Source organism: Sus scrofa, chromosome 15 (genome assembly GCF_054392235.1).
Source record: "Sus scrofa isolate SSC_HxYL_T2T_F1_AM1 chromosome 15, Sscrofa_HxYL_maternal_Yorkshire_Landrace_v2.0, whole genome shotgun sequence".
NCBI classification, from domain to species: Eukaryota; Metazoa; Chordata; class Mammalia; order Artiodactyla; family Suidae; genus Sus; species Sus scrofa.
Genome location: NC_139397.1, coordinates 87913867 through 87934701, shown reverse-complemented (window position 1 = coordinate 87934701; position 20835 = coordinate 87913867). Strand labels below are relative to the sequence as shown.

Below are 20835 nucleotides of genomic sequence, written 5' to 3'. Positions count from 1 at the left end.
TTTTGTGGCTTTAAAATGGAATCACTTTCCAAGACTACTCCTTTTAAATACCAAAAGCCTTAGGCAGTGTATAAGTCACTTCAACTTAGTGTGACCTCCTTAGGTTTAAGACAACTTACCTGAAAGGGATCTCAGACTATAAAGTTGAGCCTCTTCTTGTTTCTTTCCTTCTTCCTTTTTTTTTGGGGGGGGGGAGGCACTCCTGTAGCATAAGGAGGTTCCCAGTCCAATCAGAGCTGAGCTACACCACAGCCGCAGCCACATGGGATCCCAGCCATATCTGGACCTGAGCCACAGCTCAAAACAACACTTGATCCTTAACCCAATGAGCAAGGCTAAGGATAGAACCCACATCCTCATGGTTACTAGTCTGGTTTGTTACTGCTGAGCCATGATAGGAACTCCCTCCTTGTTTCTTTTTAAGAATTTTAGTCACTTAACTACAACTACAGTTTACCACCCACTAGTGAGGAACTCAGTAACAGTTTCCACCTCTTAAGTTGTCTAGTAGCCCACATAACCATACATATCTACCATGATATCTGTCAGTCTGTAAGCTTCATCAGTTTACAAAATGGCAACACCTACATTGTGAATATAAAAGGCTGGACAGGAATGCTCCTTGTGGGCCTTTATGTGGGGGTAGGAGAAATATAATTCATTTCCAAGAATGACATGCTTATGCTTTGCCTAACAATGAATGGCAGAGCCTTTCTTAACATTTTTGCAGAACTGGCAATTAAATTTTTATTACTACCTGGAACTAAAATTCTTAGATTATCAAGAAGCAGACTGACAGTTGAGATTAATATGGCCAACATCACAGGTATTTAACATATAACATCATGACTTATACACAGTGGATGCCCATTAGGCATTTATTGAAGGAATTTGCCTTGAAACAATACTACAAAATTCACTACCCCATCTTTTTATGATTCCTGTTGAAAGATTTTAACTTCTCTCTGCTCCTTCTTTTTAAAGAGTAGAAAACAAGTTCCAAATTCTGTAACAGAAGTTATTTAAGCAGAGAAGTAATGTGAAATTTGGGATTAGAGCCTCCAGGAGGGAGCAAAAATAAACTGCTTGCCTGTGAACCTGTGAGTCTCCCACAAGGAAATCCAGCTCATCACCAAAAATGCTCAGCAGGACACCACATGAGCAGGTGAAAATTAGAGCTGCACAAAAATGTTTGTTTGGAAAGTGAAACCAGTCAAATTTGGGCTTTCTGCCAAGTTTAATTTCTGCCAGAAATTCTGTTATTACATATCTGAAGAAAGAAATTTGAAAAGTGTTACAGCTAAAAAATTTCAGATACGTTCATGTCTCCATCACAGTTCATCCCCGAAGAAAAACTACTAGCTTCCTCAGCCCGGTGGGCCAGGTACTGGACTACAGATAGAACATGTAAAACACTAATAACACACACATGCACATGTGTGCACACACACACACACACACACACACACACATTTTTCTTTGGAGGACTATTTAATCACAGGTAGTATCCTATTTGTTTTATGAGATCCTGGAGGAAGGCCTCAGTGGATTTTCAGTGTGTCCCAGTGTAGTTCTGAGTTGGAAGCCTGCCAAGGAAAGCAGATGTGGAAGAAAGCTCTGGGTCCCATTTACCAACAGTGCAGGGCTTGAGGAAAATATCATAAAACATGCCAAGCCTAACACTTGCCATTACAAGAAATATCGTAGACGGAGGAATTAAAAATGCTAATGCTTTGTAGCACTCTCTGCATTGTTTTTTTTTTTTGTTTGGTTTTTTTTTTTTTTTTTGTCTTTTTGCCATTTCTCCGGCCGCTCTCGCAGCATATGGAGGTTCCCAGTCTACGGGTCGAATCAGAGCTGTAGCCACCAGCCTACGCCAGAGCCACAGCAACGCAGGATCCGAGCCGCGTCTGCAACCTACACCACAGCTCACGGCAACGCCGGATCGTTAACCCACTGAGCAAGGGCAGGGACTGAACCTGCAACCTCATGGTTCCTAGTTGGATTCGTTAACCACTGCACCACAACGGGAACTCTTTTTTTTTTTGTTGTTGTTGTTGTTGTTGTTGTTGTTGTTTTGTGCGTTGCGTTTTTTATAAAATCTCAAAACTGACTGTGGAGTTGCCGAGTAGCTTAGACCAGACAGAAATAACATTCATCTATCATGATCAGTCTCCTGAAACACACACACACACACACACACACAGTTCTAAACACCCAGCCATGAATATTTTTAGGGCTTCATTTCCAGTCTTTGGTATTTGTCTAACCACATACATTCCATAGTTCTCAACTTCATCCATATTATATCAATGTATATCTGTGGTAACTATTTAAGCCCGAATCTTACCTTGTGAAACCTTTTAAAATTCAACACGGCTTTTTAAAAAATTATTTCCTGCAAACTTGTTTCCATCCTCAAATTCTCCAGTTGTGTATTAGAATGCAGAACATCTGGGATTGTCAGGAATAATGGTAACAATTAAAAGCGAATGGTCAGGAAGTTCCCATTGTGGCTCAGTAGGTTACGAATCCACCTAGTATCTATGAGGATGAGGGTTCAATCCCTGGCCTTGCTCAGCAGGTTAAGGATCCAGTGTTGCTATGATCTGTGGTGTAGGTCACAGATGTGGCTGGGATCCTGCCTTGCTATGGCTGTGGTATAGGTCAGCAGCTGTAGCTCTGATTAGAATTAGACCATTAGCCTGGGAACTTCCATATGCCGAAGGTGTGGCCTTGAAAAGCAAAAAAAAAAAAAAAGAAAGAAAGAAAGGAAGAAAGAAAGAAAGGAAGGAAGGAAGGAAGGAAGGAAGGAAGGAAGGAAGGAAGGAAGAAAGAAAGAAAGAAAAGAAAGAAAGAAAGAAAGAAAGAAAGAAAGAAAGAAAGAAAGAAAGAAAGAAAGAAAATTTTACTGCCTACTTCCTCAGGCTATTCCTGAAAACAACCATCACTTCTGAGACACTAACATGGAGTCTGATATGTAAGGTCCTTATTAGGGATCAGCAATTAAACAAGGAGGGAGAACAAACTGTATTGGAAAGAGGAAAACAAATAGTGAAGGAACCCAGCAAAGTCTTAGCCTACCAAGCAGAAAATTCTGGGATGAGTATTGCCCATCAGATTGTCTCATGTCAGACCCAAATGACTATGGTTTTATACCCCTGGCTCACTCAGTGACTGATGTGGGTTGCTTCAAGAAAGGCAGTCTTGGGCCAGGCAACTCTTTGCAACTGAGGCAGACCCTAATAGCAAGATTAGAATACAAAGTTGCCAGTTATCCTAGATGCTTAAGGTTCAAAACAACACCGTACTAAATGAAAGCTTTAAGAGAAAAAATTACCTACCTGATTTAATAGGTTATTCTGTTGTTAAAGGCATCCATACCTTTCAGAGGTACACTCTTGAGCTCAAATTAAGTTTCCGTCCTCCCCAGAATTGTAGAAAGCTATTGAGTACACTTTTTCTGTTATAATCATTCCAACACTTGAAATGAATAGCCTTCGGTTAAGTTATCCTTTGCGATGTTGGCATCACATCACTTCAAGAAAATGAACTCTTCAACCACCTCAACCCTAATGACCCTGTCTCTTTTCTGATGGAGCAGCTCATAGCCACACATTAGACTCTGTCAATACTTTGACTTAGTTCTTGGACCCTCAAAATACTCCTTTAGATCACAGTTTTCATTCTTTTCAACTAAAACTAATCTTGACCAACAACATAGTCTTCCCATCCTCAACACATCCTGCCTGTCAACCCCTCTGCCTCTTCTGCCTCATCTGTCAGCATCTCAGAGCCACTCACAGTGTCAGAGTAAAGATGGAAGGAAAACTCTTACTTAGCAGGGAGGCACAGAAAGATGGAGCTGTGAGGACCAGACTGTTTATCAATAGACTCTAAAGCAGAAAAATCCAAGAAGAATCCAATAGTAGAAGAGGAAGCAAAAGTGGATGAGTCAGTGAAATGGTACAGTGCATCAGATTTGAGGGCTGAAATCATGCTTTAACAGGAAAATAAATCACAAGGTCAGAAGTAAAGAGAATTAGGAACAAGACAGGAAAGAATCTGGGAGAAACCAGGGCGCACATTTCAAACTAGGCCAAGAACAGTTCAGGAGTGTTGGTGGGCTGTTGGCTGCAGGCTTCAGAGATGGGTCTAAAGCTTAAGGAAACCATGCAAGACCCTATTCCTACCCAGGCCCCATTGTCAGATGCAACAGTAGAGCCTTCACTGACTTTCTCATTCATTCTTGGGCTAAATCTACCTCATCAAAAGCCAACTGCCTATGTATACATATTTGTGTATATATTTGAATACATATATTTAAAGCTTTGTGGTTTTGCATGTATGCTAATACCCAGCAATTGTTTTATTCACTTTTAATTGACCATTCACTTTTTTTTGCTTCTTAGGGCTGCACTTGCTGCATATGGGGGTTCCCAGGCTAGGGGTTGAATTGGAGCTACAGCTGCTGGAGGCCTAGGCCACAGCCACAGCAATGCCAGATCCAAGCCACATCTAGGATCTAACACCATAGCTCGAGGCAATGCCAGATCCTTAACCCACTGAGTGAGGCCAGGGATTGAACCCCGCTCAGTTGGTTAAGCATCCAGCATTGCTATGAGCTGTGGTACAGGCCGCAGTTATACCTCCAATTCCACCCCTGGCCTGGGAACTTCCATATGCAGCAGGTGTGGCTGTAAAATGAAAAGAAAGAAAAAAAAGAGATGGGATCAATAGTGAAATTTTATGTATCAACTCATGGAACTCCTTTAATATAGCTATCTATGGGGAAATAATCCTGTAGAAAATGTTTATTATTTCTATCATAAAAATGTGTAGCTTGGAACTTTCTTAATACAAATATCTACAAAACTGTGTCAGGCCCTTTATACAATGTTATACAAAAGGTAAAAAGAGTGCCATTATGGATGATACTGTAATTATTGTTGTTAAGGACTACTCTTTTTTCTTTGAGCATCTAAATGACTCTGAGAACATGAAAGAAATGGAGAATAATATGGAGGCATAGGTAAAATTGTGCTTTATAGAAAATAATGTATACAAATATACATAAACATATAAGTGTATTCATATGGGCATAAAGGAGCACAAGTTGAAAGAGATGGTAATAATATAACATAATGACATAGTTGAGAAGCTGGGATCAGTTGGGTTGAAATGGTGAATTAAATTAAAAGAGGTGAAAATTGAAGTTTGAGGTAGTTTGTTGCTCTATTTAAAGAGTAGACTATTAGAAACTATAAATAGTAATTTTGAGCTAACTATTGCCAACTAAAGATCTAGCTAGACTAGATCTTTGCATAAAAAAAGATTGCAATTTAAATACAAACATGTGCCTTCCTTTCAAATTTCATTTCTTTCTATTTTACAGAGTTAAACTTGGGGCTGTTATCCAGCTCTGGATGATGATGACGACTGGATGATGAATCCTGAAATTATTCCCATTCCACAATGAGTCAGTGACTGAAGCACACATGAGTTAATACAGCTACATTCTTAAAAATAAACGCTTAGAGTCCTCTGGGACTCAGAGGGCTAGAATGATTTCTACTGAAGAAGTCAGGGTATGATGAAGTTCTGTTGCCACTCTGAGCACCTTGGGATGGCATAGAGGGCAGAAGGAGCTGACCAAGCTGCTCAGTTGCTCTTCCTTTGGCACTTCTAGCTCTAGCCCTGTGTTCTATCTGGAAACTGGGCTGGGCTTCATCCTAGCATCCAAACATCAGACATTGACCGTATACAGCACTCAGGAGAATAGCTCAGGATCCAACAGAAGTAGAGGCAGTGAATGTTAAACAAAGCTTGTAACTGAAATTGACCACCCATAAATAACCTGAAGAAACTCACTTTATTCTTATCTCCTTTCCATAATTTTCCAACTTGACAGGAAGATCCTTGGGTTGATAATCAAAAATTGTAACCTATTAGACCAATAAATTAAAAAGTGATCCTTAACTTTACAAAAAGATTTTTCACTCTTTCCCTGAGCACTTATTTACTATAGTTACTTATGAACATCTAATTACTTGACAAAAGGCTTAATGGTTAGATAAAATGAAGCTGAATTCTTATTATGATGGTGCTGACTAAAAATAAACAAACAGAATCAACAACAGAGATGGTGATAAAGCACCCTTGAATTTATAATGCAATTCCATGGGGAAATATGACTCCATTCATCAAAATTAAATATATATGGTTAAAAAAAACTTCACAACTTTATAATGTGATGTCTGCCCACATTTTATTTCAATGCAATTAAGTTCCTATGAATTAAAAAAATACAATAAAATGATTATTATTTGAACATTATTTTATATTCAGTTCATGCTTATTACTTTACATAAGAAGCATTGAGAACATGTTTTGAAACCATTTATAATACTGGACTTTACTTTTAAAATGAATGGTGATATGACTTTTTTTTTCTTTTTTCTTTTTAGCTTTTCTATGTTGGCAACTACCAAGTTAATGCATTTAGAAATATACATGCTGATACAATCAGAATTGGGGAGGCTATGCTATTGGATCTTTATCAAACAGAATTTTCCCCAAATAAATTCTCTTAGTATTAATTTAAGTCATATGTATGCCTGGAGCAGTTTGGCAATGATTTACTTTTGAACAGTCAGACACATCTGAAGTATTCAGCTCACCAGGCAACAGGCTATTCTGCATATAATTAGAAAAATGTAGAAGACGAAACCTACTTGAAGGTCTGCCAAAAAGAGCAGTGAAAAATGATGTGTCCAGTGACAAAGTACTGGTGAGGGTGTGGGGGAGGAAGTGTCCCTCCAGCACCGATGAGCAAACTTAAATGCTGAGTCAAGGTAAAAATAAACCAATCACCATTTAAAAATTTTTTTTAATGAATATGTGTATCAGATCTCCTTTTCCATCATTTATCCTTAATTTAAGAGAAACATGAAAAGGCAAAATAAAAAGTAAAAAAAAACCTACTGCTGGAAAAAAGACTTTATCAAAGTGTACTCTGAAATGTATTCCAAATCATAGGGGTGGTATGGGGTTGGGGCGATATTATGGCATGAAGTTTTGCAGAATGGCATCACAGCACTGAAATATAAGAGAGTCTGTTTCAAGTTCTCTCTGCCTAAATCTTATGAGTTAATGTTCTGTGCCTCAGTTTTTTTTTTTTTAATCTAGAACTTAAAAGTGTTAAATCAGATAGTCACTGCAGTTCTTTGTGTTATCTATGTAATGAATTCCTTTTATCTTTTGTGACATTTTAAGAACTACAGCTACTCTACCAGGAATTTGGATTACCTATTGCACTGCTCACTGGCAGATTATTTTTATGCCATCATTTAGGCCCATGAAACCCAAGGGTTATTAAATATAGCCACATTGTCATTTGTTGTATCCAAACCGATACAAATAACTCATTGAATTTTCTGACTGTCAACTTTTTAAAAGAGAATGAAACCTTTGCTCTCTTCATTGGCTGTCTGACTGTCTTTGTTCTTTGTGCTTTTACTGATTCAATTGTACAAATGGAAAAACAGCTAGTTAAATTTGCAAAAGGAGGATCCCAATGATTAGGAAAATATATAGTATGAAATTTTTACTCTGGAGTTCATAGGTAGCATTTCACAGACGGAGAAGTAACATTGTGGACATACGTGATATAATAAAAAATAAGTATTTGGTCTTTGTCCCGGTTTCTGGCATGGGGCTCCTAAAATCCTTGGAATCTCCTGAGTGATGGGTCTTTGGTATACTAGCTAACAAAATAACTCTTGGGCTCATGTAAGGGCTGGGGGGAAAGAGTGATATGTTTAGGATGATGGTTGGTCTCCAGAAAAAAACAACTGAGCGGTTAGAGAATTAGAATATTCAGCCCCACTTTCCATTTCAGAAAAGGGGAGTGGAATTAGAGACTGAACCCCATTACCAAATTAGAGATTGAATCCCATTACCAATGGCCACTGAGTCAGTCAATCATCCTACATAACGAAATAGTTATAAAATTCCCAAACAACAAGATTTAGTGAGCTTCCAGGTTGGTGAATGTGAGAATTAGTGGTGAGCCTAGAGATGGCATGGAAGCTCTGTGCCAGCCATGGGCCCACCTTGCTCTATGCATCTCTTCCATTTATTTGGCTATTCCTGAGTAGTAACCCAAGTTAACAGCTGAAGTAGAGGCAATCGGTGGGTTCTGCTCTAACTCTGGAAGTTAGTGTGAGAATCAAACTGAATTGTTGTATACCCAGTTGGTATCAGAGAATTGGAGAATCGGTTGGCATTGGAAAACACCATGCATTTGGCGTCAGGAAGAAACCCTGACAACACAACATATCACACAGACCCATGAAGATCATGTGCCTATATTAAATAAATCAGTGTTCTAAAAAAGGTATTCCTGAATCAGAAAAGTCTGAAGTTCACCACACTCTGCAAGGGATAAACCTGTGATTTGAATGACTGTTTGTTTCAGAAGCAGGAAAAAACAAATTACAATTTAATTAAATTTCAAAGTGTAAATTGAAGGCTTTCCAAGAGGGGATGGGAAGCAAATAAAAAGGACAAAGTCATGTCAATTAAGTTCTGTCCTACACATACTGTTCAATCAGAGATCTTAGAATTACACTAACAGGCACTTTTAAGTGTCTACCCTGGTCTATAAATTACTGAATCTGAACACAACTCTGAGCTAACAAGCAAGTCTTAAAAAAAATGGTCTCTTACTGCCCAGAGTTGCGTGTGTACATGACAGAGAGCTAGAGAAACAGAGAGAAAAAAGAGGAAATATCAGTTCCCCAAACCAGTGTTACCAGGGGAGTCCAACCCCAAACTTCCTCATCATAATTACTATTTTACCAAACAAATAAAAAGAATACTGATGTGATGAGGAAGTTTTTCAATTGTGGTAAATGTGAGGAGCAAAAGACGAAATCATTGAAGAGCAGACAGCCATCAATGGTAAGCAACACTAAATATCATGAAATTTGTAGTCTTTTACCCTAAAGTAAACCTGAGGAAAGACAACCAACCCTCCCTTCCTCTGTAATCACAGAAGACTTGAGGACCAGCTCAGCTGACATTTTTACATGAACATTTCCTGAAGCAAAGCCCTCTGTGATCACTAAACAATGTCTACTTCTATTTTTCAGATGATTGAGGGAAGTTGTATCTTAAAAGTGCCCAGCACTGCATGCAGAAAGATTTACTCCAAACTCCAGATTACACTTTCCCCAAACAGCTGGCACTTTGCCATATTGTAGACATTTCAATGCTGACTGACTTTTAAAAATGGATCTAGTTCATTTATATATTAATAGCACTAAAGGTAAAATATTCAAAGATTAGGCATAGAAGTAGAGAGATCTTCAAGCATAGAATTCAAGACTTTCCCATTTTTGATCTAATAGTTTTGCCACTCAATGGTAATATCTTCTATAACTTAAAACAGGTGCACCTTCATATTAAAATTCATGGCTCAATGTAGTTGAGGTAAATATTTTACTCGTCCTTTGGCACCCTGCCCATAAAATTTTAAAATAATTCAAACAACCTCCAGCTCGCAGTGACCAAATAGAGCTCTGGTAAAAATAAAACATCTTTCAGTTCAGCACCAGCTGGCTAAATTTAAAACCTGTATTATGTAATCTTAAAGTGTCCTTGCTTTCAGTTGGTGTCTTGAGATTCTGTTATAATGTCTCTTCCAAATCACCAGTCTCTAACATCTAAACATTTAAGGCACAACAGGACCAAATTAAAGTGTTCACAGGCAATCGAAGACAAAAAAAATTCATTTGAAACAGTATATAGGGCATGCTACTTTTAAAGTAAAATCTCAGTCTTCTCTCTTTACGTTTGTAGTTACTATAATTAGGGCTGGCAGATCCAACTGGCAGTGCTTTCCTTAATTCTGCAAAACATGTAAGAACCTGATTCTTTAATCTTTACTCCAGTAATACTCCCAGAGGAGATGAGATTGTGACTGGGGCTAGGAGTAAAAAATCAACTGAAGGCTGGAGAAAGAATACATTTCATCCATTTCTCTGAGCAAGTGGCAACAGTTGAGACTTAAACTCAGCAAATTTTAAGAAATATAGTTTATCCATTCCAAAGGCAATCTAGTCAGTTATGATGGAGCATAATAATGTGAGAAAAAAGAATGTATACATGTGTAACTGGGTCACCTTGCTGTACAGTAGAAAATTGACAGAACAGCGTAAACCAGCTATAATGGAAAAAAAAAATCATTATAAACAAAAAAAAGAAATATAGTTTAGAGTTTTAAACGTATTCATTGTACACATTATCAATGTATGCTCATAAAAGATAAACTAATTTTTCCTAGTTCTCCCTTTTAGCTGTAAATTCAAATATAATTTTCAGTCATGACAGTTTATCAGGTTTGGCTCCTTATTCTTCAACACTAAAAATGAAAAATGCTAACTATTCTGCAAAAGAGATTAATAGATGAAGCCCTGAATTTAATAATATTAAGTAATGCTAACTATTATCATAAAAACAAAATCTGACTGAGAATATTTACTTTGCTAACAATTACAATCTGACTTGCAGTTTTCATTGACCTTTAAGCAACCAGCAAAAACACATTACAACTCTGGAAGCAGACACTTGTCAATGACTATATAACACGTACCTTTTGTAATGTTTAGACTTAACCCCAAGTTCGTGGAAATGTCAAGTATCTTTAGAGTTCTTCACAGACTAAGTTTCCTCCTCTGTACAGCAAATTTCCCAGTCCCCTGAAAGCAATTGGTGGAGTGGAGGCCAGCTCCACTGAAGGGTCTATCAAGCTATTAGATGGGACGGCTGAATTTATTTTAGCCCTGTGTCTAAAGGATGCAACTTAGCACCTATTTTTAGGAAATGAGCTCTGTATAGGTGGGGCCTGAGTCAACTACTCTTTTCAGAAGTGTCTCTCTGAGGGCCCTCTGCCTCATAGAACCCTCAGTAATGTATGCATGGTATTAACACATGTGCAGTCAATCAAACTCCCTTCTGCAGCCTTGAACATCAGGCCAACTCTCAGCTTGTGAACAAAGCCTGAAAAATAACCAGCACCAATGAGGAAAAGGAGGAATAAAAGCCCTTGAAGTACTTGCATTTGTTTGAATAATTTCAAACTAAGAGTCAAGGATATGAAAATAAATCACAGAGAAAAATGTTCCAATATATTCTGATGGTATTTGGGTTTTCAGGAAGTGGAAACACTGCTTTTATTTCCAAAATGTCCTTAGGTATGGAAAATACTACTTTGCTTTTTTGAGGGTTCACATATAAAGCAAAACTCTACTGTGATGTTTATATAAGTAAAGAAAGTGCTCTTTTGGACAAAAAAGTGAGCGAGGAAGGCGTGATAAGGCATTCTAGAGAGAATAAAGTGCACACCTGCTGTGTGATTCCTGCCCATTAATATTAGCTTAAAATCACTTGGCAGGAGGAACAGCAGGCAAGGGAAAAGAGTCACCTCACATGCTCCTGAGAGAATCATATTAAGTGTCCTTTGCTGCCACCCTCCTTACTCAGCATACCCTGCAGATCTGACCAGGAGGAAGTAGGAGAATTCATCTAGAATTGCCACTTAGCTTCATAATGCTGACATCAAATACATCATAAGTAAATATAAAACAACCAGTTTCTCCTGTCTTTCCTCTCTATTATTTTCCCGGTGAGGGGTTAAGAGTATATACTAATCACCTCACAGCAAGCCCAAATAAAGAAACAGAAAATTGCCCATTGACACAAGGGAAGCACCTGACTTACACACTGTTAATTTCATACAAATGCTTACAAGTAAAATATTTATGATATTATTAATAATTAAAAATCATTCTATTTTTTTTTCAAATATAATATGGATTTCTATTAAATGTAGGTCAAGGAGTGATATTCCAGCTGATTAACTCTAAGAAAAAGCTTCTAAAGTGTTCTTGTACACTCCATGAGATTTTTCAGGGCCAGAAGTCAATGTAGTCTAACTATTTTAGATCTGTGTAGTCCAGTGTGGTAGCTACTAGACACACACGACCATTTAATTTTTACTTGATTAAAACTACATAAAATTAAAAGTTCAGTTCCTCAATTGCACTAGCCACATTTTAGTACTCAATTTCTACATGTGGCTAGTAGCTATATATTAGTGCAGTGATGGAATATTCCATTATTCAGGAAATTCTAAAGGACTATGCTGATTTTGAGCACAGATTTCAACACAACTTTAATAAAAAAAATCCTGTGACTTGACAAGTTTCATATGTTGTCTATGATTCATTTTATTTCCCTGTAACTAAAAGGGACTAAGTTTATCTACTTTAAATGGTGGCTGTTAAGATTAAATAACATAATATGTATATAATACTCATGAAAGTCTAAATCTAGGACAAAGTATTTATTTAAAATTAGTATAATTGTTAACTACTACTTTATCTTGATATTTGGTTAAGAAAATGGCACTAGATCTAAAAATCACAATAATTCAGTTTAAATCATGAAGAGACTGATCCTACAATGTAAATATAGTCAACCTTACTCTTGCATGGGCATATATGTGCTAAAGATGCTTATGGTGGTTTTAGTCTTTCAAAATATTGTTAATTACTCAAAGAGATGACTTGCAGCTTCTACATTTTCTCTTCTTATTCAAAACTGCCTGCTTTCTCATTCCATGTAATGATAGGTTTCTTCACTTGTTTCTCTAAGTTTCATTCATGATAACCTTTTGTCAAACTTTCTGTTTTTGGAGTTCCCATTGTGGCTCAACATGTTAAGAATCCAACGTGGTGTCTGTGAGGATGAGGGTTCAATCCCTGGCCTTGCTCAGTGGGTTAAGGATCTGGCATTGCTGCAAGCTGGGGCATAGGTTGCAGATGCAGCTCCAATCTGGCATTGCTGTGGCCGTGGCATTTGGCTAGCAGCTGCAGCGCAGCTCCAGTTAGACGCCTAGCCTGGGAACTTCCATATGTTACAGGTACAGTCATGAAAAGAAAAGTAAACAAACTTTCTGGTTTTTGCCCTTTCAGGAAAGAAATACTTGATTTGCATGTACATAAATAAAATAATTTTTCATATTTTCTCATTGTAAGTTTTCTAATGTTTATAATCACCCCCAAACTCAGTGAATATACACTGTTAAGAGAAAACAATAATATACAGAACAAAAATCCTTGTTGGAACATTATAAAATATTTGGTAATACATTAAAAGCAATGAATGTTACATATAATAGTAGCATGCATTAATTAACTAATTTAAGATCAAGTAACATTTTCAGTTATAGAATTAATTAGCTATCATACAAGTTGGCTTGTTCATTTCAGTCATGAAGACAATTAAAATATCAGTGCCTAGGTTCTCATCATTTGCTATTTTAGTTGTTTCAGACATTGATTTTTCATTCTTTGTTTAGTAACAATCTAATTATTACTATGAAATTACCCTGAAAGATGGATGGATGGGTGTGTAGATGGATTACAGCTAACTAGATAGACAGGTAGAAAGATCCATGATTATTACTTGAATCAAAAATCTTAGAAAGTTTAAGTGGAAAATTTTGTCCCCTATCCAATCCAGAAGCACACTTGAAATTATCTTCACAACATAGGCCAAACATTCTCCAACATAAACCACAGCACTATCTTCTCAGATCTACCTCCTAGAGTAATGACAATAAAAACAAAAATAAACAAATGGGACTTAATTAAACCTAAAAGTTTCTGCACAGCAAAGGAAACCTTAAACAAAATGAAAAGACAATCCATGGAATGGGAGAAAATATTTGCAAATGAAGTGACTGACAAGGGATTCATCTCCAAAATTTATGAACACCTTCTGCAGCTCAATACCAAAAAAACAAAAAACCCTGTCAAAAAATGGGAAGAAGATCTAAACAGACAATTCTCTAAAGAAGACATACAGATGGCCAAAAAACACATGTAAAGATGTTCAACATCACTTATTATTAGAGAAGTGCAAATCAAAACCACTATGAGGTACCACCTTACACCAGCCAGAATGGTCATCATCAAAAAGTCTACAAACAATAAATGCTGGAGAGAGTGTGGATAAAACCCTCTTACACTGTTGGTGGAAATGTAAATTTGTGCAAAAACTGTGGGAAATAGTATGGAGATTCCTCAGAAAACTAAAAATAGAATTACCGTTTGATCCAGCAATCCCACTCCTGGGCATCTATCCATAGAAAACCATGACTCAAAAAGATAAATGCACTCCAGTGTTCACTGCAGCACTATATGAAATAGCCAAGACATGGAAACAACCTAAATGTCCATCAACAGATGAGTGGATAAAGAAGATGTGGTACATATACACAATGGAATATTACTCAGCCATCAAAAGGAAAGAAATAACGGCATTTGCAGCAACATTGATGGACCTAGAAAATATCATGCTAAGTGAAGTCAGACAGACAGTGAGACACTAACATCATATGCTATCACTTACCTGTGGAATCTAAAAAAAGGACACAATGAACTTTGCAGAACAGATGCTGACTCACAGACTTTGAAAAACTTATGGTTTCCAAAGAGACAGGTTGGGGGGTGAGGGATGTGCTGGTGGTTTTGGATGGAAATGCTATAAAATTTGGTTGTGATGATAGCTGTACAACTATAAATAAAATAAAATTCATTGAGTAATAAAAAAAGAAATTTTTGGAGGAGTTCCTGTTGTGGTGCAGTGGAAACAAATTTGACTAGGAACCATGAGGTTGCGGGTTTGATCCCTGGCCACGCTCAGTGGGTTAAGGATCTGATGTTGCCTTGAGCTGTGGTGTAGATTGGAGACATGGCTTGGATCTGGCATGGCTGTGGCTGTGGCGTAGCCTGGCAGCTGTAGCTCTGATTGGACCCCTATCTTGGGAACCTCTATATGACATGAGTGTGGCCCTAAAAAGCAAAGAAAAAAAAGAAATTATCTTCACAGTGCCTAGATACCTTTACCTATTAAAATCTGTATTGTTCTCAGCTGGAACTTACATAAGCCTACTGCTTTTAGGGAGATGGGGTAATTAGAACCAGACCAATGCTCCCACTGAGTACAATCGGAAATGCTGAATCATTACAAAAACAATATACATAAGGCATCAAGGATCAGCCAAATTATAAGGACCAGAGGGAGTACAATTCAAGAAATGCAACATTGGAGTTTCCACTGTGGCACAGCAGAAACAAATCCAACTAGTACCCATGAGGATGCAGGTTCAATCCCTGGCCTTGCTCAGTGGGTTTGGGATCCGGCATTGCTGTGAGCTGTGGTGTAGGCTGGCAGCTATAGCCCCGATTTGACCCCTAGCTTGGGAACTTCCATATGCTGCAAGTGTGGCCATAAAAAGCAAAAAAAAAAAAAGAAAAAAAAAGAAAAAAGAAAAAAAAGAAAAGAAAGGAAGAAATAAAGAAAAATTAAAGAAAAAAAGAAATGCAAGACTTTTCAAATGTGAGCTAAGAAACTGAGACTGTCCCTGGAGGTTACTTCTCATTTATGGTTATAGATAGAGGCTGAGAATTCAAGCTCAGCTCAGGAAGAGCACTGCAGCTGGGGGACAAAAGAACAGTGAAACTTCTGGCGGGGACTGGAGAGTAGTAGGACCTCAAATCCAGTTTTCTCCCCAAGATATTTGCCAAGTTTCAAAATTTCACAGGATAGCAGGCCACAGTTGAAAGCCCAAACATCAAAAAGTAAAGTGAAATAGCCCACATTTTCATGATACCTCTGAGATAAAGGTCTATTAGGAGGACAGGTAACAACTGAAAGTTCTCAAAGGAAAGGGGAATTGACTCAAAAATAATCTGTAATAACTGCTTTGTCCTCGGAGGTGCCTGATAGTGTGGATTTAGCTAGAGGTTGAGTGAGAATCCTGTCTTGGCCCTTAGAAGGTGGGAGACAGGTGAAACAGCCAAGATTTGGGGACCTGATCAGGACTGGGGTGATAAAATTGAGGGAGACTCAACCATAGCCAGTCTCCCCCTCAAGACATTTGCCCAATTCTGAAGCTTCACAAGGTGTGAGGCTCCATGTCTAAGAGGAAGACCTCTGAGTAGTAGAGCAGAGTTAGGATCCAACAGATTCTCAATGAAACCTTTAAGTGTTCAACAGCTCACCCCCCTTGACTCAATCTGCCTAGCTGAGGAAAAGTTGAACCTCTCCGATGAAAGTATGTCATCTGGAGATTTTTCTCCTTTGCTTTTTAAAACACAATACTTGACTTTCAATAAAAAAAAATACTAAGCATGCAAAGAGACAGAACACTATCACTAGGAGAGCAGAGGGGAAAAAAAAACAGGGAAAAAAAAGCACATGCTGTAGATGTGTGAATTAGCAGATGAAGACTTTAAGCATGATGCATAAATTTAAGAAAATGTAGGAAATAACATAGAAAGAATATAAAAAAGATGGAGAATTCACAATAAAATTAAAACTACAAAATAATAATGACAAGGACATTCCAGTATTGAAAAATACAGTACCAGAAATTAAGATCTCAAGGGATAGTTTAACAGCAGATGGGGGACAGTTAAAAACAAGATTAGTAATCTGGAAGACAGGTGAATAAAATATAGAAAGTTCTGGTTTGCATATTTTGTATTGAATGTCAAAGTGTGCTCACAAGATTTTCTGCAGCAATATGACATTTTAGAATCATAAAACTACAGTCCTATAAAATCTAAGTCTTTTCTGCATATGTTACTGACAAGCCACATGCACATTCTCTTATATTTGTTTAGTTTATGCCTGTGAATGGTATTTCCATTATTCCAGCTTGCTTCTGCCATCTAGCGTAGTTGTTCTCTTCACAACTGCAATATGTCTTATCTAAATCAATGATAAAGAATATTTAACAGAACGGAGTCACTAACATATATATAGTCATATTCCTGCTAAAGCTCTCCCTCTGAGGGGAAACTGATGTATGAGTGTAGGTCCACGTATGAATCCACATTTGTAAGTGTTCTTGATAACTACAAATAAAAATGTATCTGATTTGGGGATTTCAAAATTCAATGTGCTTTTTCCTAGAACATTAGTAATCTTGAATTTCTTCTCTTTCCTATGTTTGCTGGTACTATTTGTTGGTTGAAACCTATTCTCCTTGACATAATAGATAGACACCATCTATGGCTTCACTTGGTCCACTTTCTTTTCTTATTCATGAACATGAAAACTTTCCATGAAGAGCCCTGCATTTTTCTTCTGCTTTTAATTTTCTTTTAATAATAAATCTATACTTTATAAATGAATTGTACCAGGATGATTTGCATTTATTTTCTTTTATTCTCAAAGCAACCCCAAGATTTTGGTTTTATCACCATTTCATAGAAGAAAACTGAGGGTGTGTGAAGTTTAGTAACTTTTCCGAAGACAAAAGTTAATAACCAGCATAACTGGGGATCGGACTCAACTCCTTTGATTTCATTTGTTTACATTCTTTGGGATACATTATTTATCCTGACCTTAATCTAAAAATCCCACCCACTCACTATTATATATGCTGGATGACATGATTTGAGAGGGATCAACTCTTTCACATACTAATAAAAACTGCAGCTAAGGCACAGAGTATACCTATAAATCTGGTAAGCTCTGGCAAGGCCCTTTTGTGCAAGGCAGCAAAGTGAACTATCAGTGGATACTCCAAAGACAAAAAGAGTGTATGAGCAAGAACTTTAAAGCTAGGACAACTATACTTCAGTCACCTGATATATTATCCCTGGACCAATGGGTCCAATCTAAGATATTTAGAATTAAAGAACAAAAAGTCTGGAATTTTTATTTATTTATTTATTTGGTCAGTCTTCTCAGGGCTGCAACCATGGCATATGGAAGTTCCCAGGCCAGGGTTCGAATCAGAGCTGCAGCTGCTGGCTTACGCCACAGCCACAGCAATGCAGGATCTGAGCTACATCTGCAGCCTACACCACAGCTCACAACAACGCTGGATCCCCAACCCACTGAGCGAGGTCAGGGATCAAACCTACATCCTCATGGATACTAATCAGGTTTGTTAATTGCTGAGCCACGAGAGAAACTCCAAAAGTCTAGAATTTTTAGAATGAAAGAAATTGAATATATAAACTCTCAAATTCTACATTGTTATCTAGCATACATGAAGTACCAGTCCACCAATTAGGGTTTAACAAATCTGCTTTGGACAATTGTTGGTGGCATGACCCATTCTGTTGTCATGCAAGCAGGATTAGGGAATTAGTAACTAAAGTGTAGCTAAATTTAATTAACTGTAATTTTCACCTGCCCAAGTTTAATTCCATTAAAACTACATCACAATATTAAGGAAGCATAAATAAAGTTTTCAGGCATATATGACTCACATTTATAAAGGTACCATTATGTAGAATGGTCATGTGATTTATCATGCAAACCAGGGTGATTTATAGAGTGAAAGGAGCACTATTAATAACTATGCTAACACAACAGCACAACCTGGAGCAGTCCAGGGTAAACAGGGATGTGGGATCACCCAACTAATAAGCCAAATATGGGCCCTCATGACTCACAATTGGGGTCTGCATGCAGGGCCATGTCTAGTGACCTGGCTCCTAATATAATAAAGAAAAAAGAAAAAAGTTCTTTACCACGTATTTCATGGTGTGAATCATCCCTACTCTTTAAATGTAATATGGATTAAACTGTTTCCGGGATGAATTAAAGAACTCTAGGGCATCAGTGAGATTTGATCCAGAAGAAGGTAAGTTATCATTAGGGAGCTATCATTAAAAAATAACAGAGGTCTAGACAGTCCCAAAAACCTTCTTATTAACTATCAAATAAAATAGTAAAAAAGAAAAAAAAGGAAAAGTAGAACAAAATATCATGAATTGTTAGTAATGAGAGAGTATCAATGTGATTTTATGTTTATGTAAAGGAGAAGATGAAAAACACAAAGAAGAAAAAAGGAGAAAGAGGAGAAAATATGTTGACATTTTTATAGAATTTCTAAGAGGTGTTATCATTGAGAGTGACAAATATGAATCACATTTTTGGATGACACATTGCATAGTGAAGCCTCTGGATCAGAAGAAGACATAATTTCCCCAGATAAGAGGGAAAGACTTTTGACTCACTCCATGGTCTTGTGTTACCTTGACCAAAACTGGAAGGTCTTCCCCCAGTACCATTTAAAATACCTTCTGCACCAAACCAAGCTATAGTCCTAACTCATCTCCACCCATTCCCCTCTCCATTTACATTAATCTTTCAGAACAGAAGAAAGAAGATGGGATGGGTTGTTAGCTTCCTGAGGAAGCACTTTAGAGGGCAGATTGTGGAACTTTGTGTAATTTTTCATGCTTTGCACCATACAAAGCAAGTTTACACTCTTGTATCTGATAATCTAAGTTAATATTGCAAGGTATGGCATAGAAGTTTCAATCTCTTTTCAGCTAATTTGGATAGGACCAAAAATTAAAGACTTTAGCTACAGTTGAGGGAAATAAAGGAAAAAAAAGATATGGGAGAAATTTTAAGTGTCAAGTGTTCAGATGGCAGAATAAGAAAAATTCATCCACCCTATCTGAAGGAAATGCCAAGCATGAATCAATCTCAATACATAGCAAGTAAATTAAGTCAAGATATCAGAAAGAGGTACTGCTGCAGGAAGCAAAGGGCACTGACTTAATGAGGTCAGCTGATAACATAGTTTAAAAAATTAGTTTGTTTTTGAAAGAGCTGTAAAATTTACACTTATACTTTCAGTGTGCTCAAAAAATTCAGGAAAATAAGTCTCTACAAAACCATCAGAGGTGTTATTAAGGATAGAATAGGATGACATGAAAGAATGGAAAAAGTAAAGGCTAAAATAGGTTACAAGAAAATGCAAAATTCAACAGAAAATTAAAGCAGCATTTGTGATAGTAAAGAGCGCATATGAAAAAAAATAATTCAAACAGTGAAGTGGGGGAAGATTTGAGAATTTTTTCTGGAATGCAGGAACAAAATCAAAGAGATGAAAATGATGGCCTAGATAATGATGGATATGAAGGATAGAGGTATGATCAAAGAAACAACTCTTTCAGAGGACGAAAGAGAAAAAGAGCAAGGATATGAATAATTAAATTTAAAAGAAAAGAAAATGTTTTCAAAGAAAAAGTTTTCTGAAGACAGATCTGAGAGGACAAAACCAAAGACTCATCAAGATACCTGGATATGCCCTTATAAATATTTGGATTTTAAAGATAAAAAATAACAAATATAGAAAAAGACAAGCTGGCATCAGAGTTCTACACTAAGACATTACGTATGATGATAGAGTGGAATGTGTATATGAGGGGTTTTGTCTTTGTTTTTATGATGGACATAGATTTGAACGAAGAATTCTCTTTATAGACAAGTGTCTATTACTTATGTATCAGGCATATAGAGATATGATTTTCAATATATAAAAAATTTCTCAGATAAAGAAAATGGTTAATATATACTCAGTGGGGAAGCAACTAATATACATCTGCAAGCCTACAAAAGATGATTCAAAATCAAGAATAAAGGAATGAGAAATTTATGTATAAAAGGCTTATTACTTGAATTAAAAGCAAACAAATATTGCAAATATTATTTGCAGTTACAAAATTGAATGTAAAGCCCCAATATTTTAAAAATGCATATGGAAAATTAATACATTTTTAGGATTCATGATATCTGGGGTTTTTTTTGTTTGTTTGTTTGTTTGTTTGTTTTGGCTTTTTAAGGCCACATGTTTGGCATGGAAGTTCCCAGGCCAAGGGTTGAATTGGAGCTGCAGCTGCCAGCCTACACCATAGGCACAGGAACGTAGGATCTGAACCACAT

At 37.0% G+C, this 20835-nt stretch overlaps 1 protein-coding gene across 1 annotated transcript in view; it reads right to left on the bottom strand.

Annotated features, from left to right (window-relative positions):
- XIRP2 (xin actin binding repeat containing 2) overlaps positions 1 to 10811 on the bottom strand; it is a 75054-nt gene extending 64243 nt beyond the window's left edge. Inside the window, exon 1 of the mRNA XM_005671902.3 lies at positions 10658 to 10811. The gene's annotated coding sequence lies outside the window, so the exon portion shown is untranslated. The remainder of the gene's footprint in view (positions 1 to 10657) is intronic.
- Between the last annotated feature and the right edge of the window lie 10024 nt (positions 10812 to 20835).